Source organism: Panulirus ornatus, chromosome 14, assembly GCF_036320965.1.
Source record: "Panulirus ornatus isolate Po-2019 chromosome 14, ASM3632096v1, whole genome shotgun sequence".
In the NCBI taxonomy this organism is placed as follows: domain Eukaryota; kingdom Metazoa; phylum Arthropoda; class Malacostraca; order Decapoda; family Palinuridae; genus Panulirus; species Panulirus ornatus.
The window spans coordinates 17139941-17145940 of NC_092237.1; positions in this window are offsets into that span (position 1 = coordinate 17139941).

The window sequence follows — 6000 nt, forward strand, 5'->3', positions numbered from 1 at the left end:
GACAGTATACAGACGTTGGAATTGCTGTATGATAAAGGTCAGAAGAAGGGGATGGGGGGCCATCAGTGTAAAACTCCCTCCCCTTACAGTGCAAATAGGTAATTACATTTGGGGTAATCACACACACACACACACACACACACACACACACACACACACACACACACACAGACACACACACACACACATACACACGCACGCACACACACACACACACACACACACACACACACACACACACACACACACACACACACACACACACACACAGGCACGTAAAACACAAGGTACCAAAAACTCTCATCACTTTAAAATCCGTTAAGTGTTTAATGAAGCCAGATAACAGAGTGAGTTATACTCATGGCTGATCCAGTGTAATTAGCTTTGTTTGTCCAATATTGCCCGGCCGAGAAAATCCTACAGCTGCTGCTGTAATTAAAACAGGGTCTGCCATGTACAGAGTCGGCCATGTTCTGGGTTGGCCATGTTCAGGGCCATCTCTTTATAGTCTTCCATGTATAGGGTTGGCCATGTTCACGGCCCTTTCTTTATAGTCTACCATGTACAGGGTCGGCCATGTTTAGGGCCAAACTCTCTATAGTCTACCATGTATAGGGTTGGCCATATTCAGGGCCATCTCTCCATAGTCTACCATGTACAGGGTCGGCCATGTTCAGGGCCATCTTCCCATAGTCTACCACGTACAGGGTCGGCCATGTCCAGGGCCATCTTCCCATAGTCTACCATGTACATGGTCGGCTATGTTCAGGGCCATCTTCCCATAGTCTACCATGTACAGGGTCGGCCATGTTCAGGGCCATCTCCCCATAGTCTACCACGTACAGGGTCGGCCATGTCCAGGGCCATCTCTCTCTCTAATCTACCATGTATGTACAGGGTTAGCCATGGATATGTAATTCAATTAGATGATAGTCTTTGTCTCCTTGTTAAGACTTATGGTCAATCACTCCCATGAATCTCCAAGATTCCAGGCCCACATCATACCTATGTACACGTAAATGCAATTTTGCTGCCATGATGTCTATTGAACACAGAAACATACCTTTATGCTTTACACACACACCTCTGTGAGTATTGGCTTTCATTCGCATTTTTCCGTTCTGCTTATTTTTTTTATCATGACTCACTACATCATGCGTAATTGAGTGGGAAAAAAATCATTGAAATTTTCCCCCATAACTGCATATATTCATTTCATCTGATCTCTCCACAGTTTCCTGGACTTTAATGTGGGCAAAAAAAAAAGTATTATGTGATGTGATGCGACTGACATGTAAATTGTTGTGTGACCCATCATATGAATGTGCGTGTGTGTGTGTGTGTGTGTGTGTGTGTGTGTGTGTGTGTGTGTGTGTGTGTGTGTGTGTGAGTGTGTGTAAGATAATTACTGAATGTTTATATAAAATTTTTGTCTCTGTCTCTCTGACTTTATAGCCTGTCGATCTCTTATCCACAGTAGATGACACAGTACAGGCAAACGTATGGCCTCTTCGAAGCCACGCCTGGTGAAAAGGTCAAATGATATAAAGGGATTTGATAGGAGTTCCTAAAGCCACTCTTGAGAGTAAGAGAAGGAAGAGGGAAAGATGAGGAAAGGAAGAGAGTTTCACACCTCTGCCGTGCGAACTAGAAGGAGGCATCATAGCGGCTCATCTTCGTGTGTCTGGTCCCCACATGGCAACTATGGGAACAGGCGGACAGTCACGTGATATGGGTTCACATCTCAGGGGACGAAATAGCACCTGTGGCTTAGAGAGCGAGGAAAGCAACCTTCGTGGCGTAATGGTGAGCGCCACTGACCGTAACGTATTAACGGGCCGCCCGGAGGTCGAGCACATAGGTTCGAATCCTAGTTGTGGTAACTGGTCCACAGCCAATCCTGCTATTCATTGTCGATCCCCTAGGATTAGTAGGTGAATTTGGTATCTAGTTTTAGCTACGGTATATAGCTGTTGGAGGTTTGTATGTTCTATGAAGGAGCGCGTTTCTATGCCCTATGTTCGTGTATATATATATATATATACATATATATATATATATATATATATATATATATATGTATATATATATATATATATATATATATATATATATATATATATATATATATATATATATATATATATATATATATATATATATATATATATATATATATATATATATATATATATGACATTGTTTTCTGTGCCGTCTCATCTAACATAAAGTATGATCACAGAAAGGGATGGTTGAAGAGCGTTGGAGCAAGAACATCACTGAAACGGGAGGCTTTGGACTCTACTTTATCTGTGCGAGAGAGGTAGGAGAAAAGCCAACACCCAGAGCAGCAAAGAAGAACTGCTCACACAGACGAATGAGACCGCCGTAGTACAGGTGGGGTAACTGCTCACACGATCAATATCAGGCAAGGTGATTTTGTAGGAGATTATGTGATATTACGTGAGTTTCTATTTGTAGGAGATTATGTGATATTACGTGAGTTTCTATTTTTTCAGAGAGAGTGGAAGACGCGATTATGCCTCACATGACAGTGCAATGGCAGAGTTAAACTATGATGGTCACAAGTGACATGAAAAAGGTGATACGGGTTAGATATGTATCTTAGCTTCGCTGAATTCAGGAATATAGCATTCAGTAATTATCACACACACACACACACACACACACACACGCGTTAAAGCTTCGTCCTAATGAGAAGGGGAAAATGTCCGAATTTTGGAGAGGAATATTTGTTGCCAGCGAGAAAAAGTATTCTCTCTCTCTCTCTCTCTCTCTCTCTCTCTCTCTCTCTCTCTCTCTCTCTCTCTCTCTCTCCCCCGGACGTGGTTCAGAGGCCATAACTGTCTGCGAAGACCTGGGAATTATCGCCACCTTCACCTCAGATGTAAGACGGTGTCTAATATGTAATTTCCCCCGGCCACTAGGATGCTTTAGTTATGTGTCAGATGACGCGGAGAATCGACAGGTAATATCAAGAATATGTGATGTATATATGTAATGTATATGTGATGTAGTCTTCTGCAAACGAGTAGGATCATGCGCTGTCCAGTTATGGGTAAGGAAAATGGGACTCTATTCTTAACCCTCTCTCGCCTGGTTCAACATAAATGCTTTCATCGGATCATCTATCTACTTTAATAATATCTGTCCTTTATCTGTTTTGTCTACAGATGAGGGATATATATATATTTTTTACGTCACATCTCGTAGCAAACGCAAAGGTGTCTCATTTCTTCTATTCTTAATTCTCGTTTTTCCAAAATGTTTTGATGGTTGGTGTTATTTTATAATAGGCTCTTCCGTAGTTTTTCATGTTTTAGATTAGTCCAGAACTTAGAAACACACACAAAAAAAAGAAAAAAAGAAAAGATACAATCGCAGAAAACAATGACACAAGGACAATGACAAAGACTATTATATTACAATCACATTCACAGGAACAAAGTCACAGAAATTGAGTCACATAAACACTCATACACGACCATAAAATGAAACCAAAGATCACAGTCACAGGAAGACATTCATGATTGCACAGACACAGCCACACGAGCACATGACATAGAAGCAGAATTACACAAACTGAAACAGAAAAAAAAATGATTTCACTCAAATCTCCCACATTACAACATCAACCTGTAGTCAACATTGCCAGCAGTGTAGGGGGGGCTATTAAACAGGGTCTCTCTCTCTCTCTCTCTCTCTCTCTCTCTCTCTCTCTCTCTCTCTCTCTCTCTCTCTCTCTCTCTCCTCCCGACCCTCCTCGCTCCGAGAGAGAGAGAGAGAGTGGGGAAAATCAGAATTTTTCCGGAGATATTATTGTTAGTCTAGGTAACGAGGCCATCAGAGCCAATGGGGGCCAATCTGCATAGTTAGCAGGCGGGGAACAGTGAGTTGAACGCCAGCCAGCGTTTGGTACCTTACCCTCGCCTCAAAGGGGACCTGCTGGAGCTGTTCCTTACCTTGCCTTACCTCCTCCTCCAGACGGAGGTGGGCCCTTGACCTCCCAACACCTACACCGATTTTATAGGTTCAGATATCCTCATAGATCCCCTTGGCTGGGTGGTAGTGGTGTGTTCCGTTTGTGTAATTGGTATCAAGACAAATCTATAAGCAGCAGACGATCGTCTTTTGTTAATTTCTTCCTCATGTTATCCATTCATCATCGTATTTATATATTATACGTCACGTATCTGCATGTCGGACACTTGATGTATACTGCTGGACTGAAGACTGGATAAAGCTATCTGTACGTTGGTTAGACCAAAGAACGAGGTGCATCCACGCGCATTAGATGACACCCGTATTAAACGACACCAGCATTAGATGACACCATTAAACGACACCAGCATTAGATGACACCCGTATTAAACGACACCAGCATTAGATGACACCCGCATTAAACGACACCAGCATTAGATGACACCAGCATTAGATGACACCAGCATTGAATGATACCCGCATTAGATGCCACCAGTATTAGATGACACCCGCATTGAACAACATCCTCATTAGGTGAAACCCTCATTCGATGACACCTTCATCAAACGACACCAGCATTAGATGACACCATTAAACGATACCAGCATTAGATGACACCATTAAACGACACCAGCATTAGATGACACCCTCATTAAACGACACTAGCATTAGATGACACCCGCATTAAACGACACCAGCATTAGATGACACCCTCATTAAACGACACCAGCATTAGATGACACCCGCATTAAACGACACCAGCATTAGATGACACCAGCATTAAACACACCAACATTAGATGACACCCGCATTAAACGACACCAGCATTAGATGACACCAGCATTAAACGACACCAGCATTAGATGACACCCTCATTAAACGACACCAGCATTAGATGACACCAGCATTAAACACACCAGCATTAGATGACACCAGCATTAAACGACACCAGCATTAGATGACACCAGCATTAAACACACCAGCATTAGATGACACCAGCATTAAACGACACCAGCATTAGATGACACCAGCATTAAACGACACCAGCATTAGATGACACCCGCATTAAACGACACCAGCATTAGATGACACCCTCAATAGATGAGATCCCTCATCAAATGACACCCTCATTAGATGACACCAGCATTAGATGACGTACATTTTACGTAAAGGAAAGGAAACGAATGTCATTCATTCGTGTATTCCATAGCATACAGACAATATCTAGCCTATCACTACTGACCAGAACAATTAGAAAATTATCAATGACAATTACAGCCACTTGTGTTTACAGACATCCTCAAAAGCATCAAAAGTAAAGGATCTTTGCAGTAAAAGTTATTATATTTGATACATACATTCAAAGCTGATTCATTTACTAAATGCTTATTTTTGCTTTTATATCTTAATTCCTTTTCTTATCTGTCTGTTATCTGTGATTCTCCATCCGCTTTATCTCTCGAATCCTTCAATAAACTGGCAGAGATATCAGTATGGCCCAGAGTCTGGTGATAGGAACCTAAATCTCTCAAAATTACGAGATAACTATTGAAAAGTTGGGATCTGATCTCTCAGCGTCCCCACCTACACCCAGCTCCCACACACACACACACACACACACACACACACACACGCTCGCACACACACACACACACACACACACACACACACACACACACACACACATCCTTGTCACCAAAAGATTACGGATTTCTTTAAGGTTTCTCGAGACCCATTAGCGGGCGAGGACGCCTGACACCAACACCGTAAAACATTTTTCCATTTTCAAGTGACATTTTTCTTACGATTTTGTGTAATTATCTTCCTCGTATATCAGACTTTGGCGTTTGTCTTCGTCTTGTTTCGCTGTTAACAAATCTGGACGATTATTTCACTCAGAGAGGCTACATAGATTTATTGTAGGAGGGGCGTATAGTAGAAAATTGCTTGTATTTACGTATAATTCTTATATAGTTAGGGTATATGGAGAGGACATGT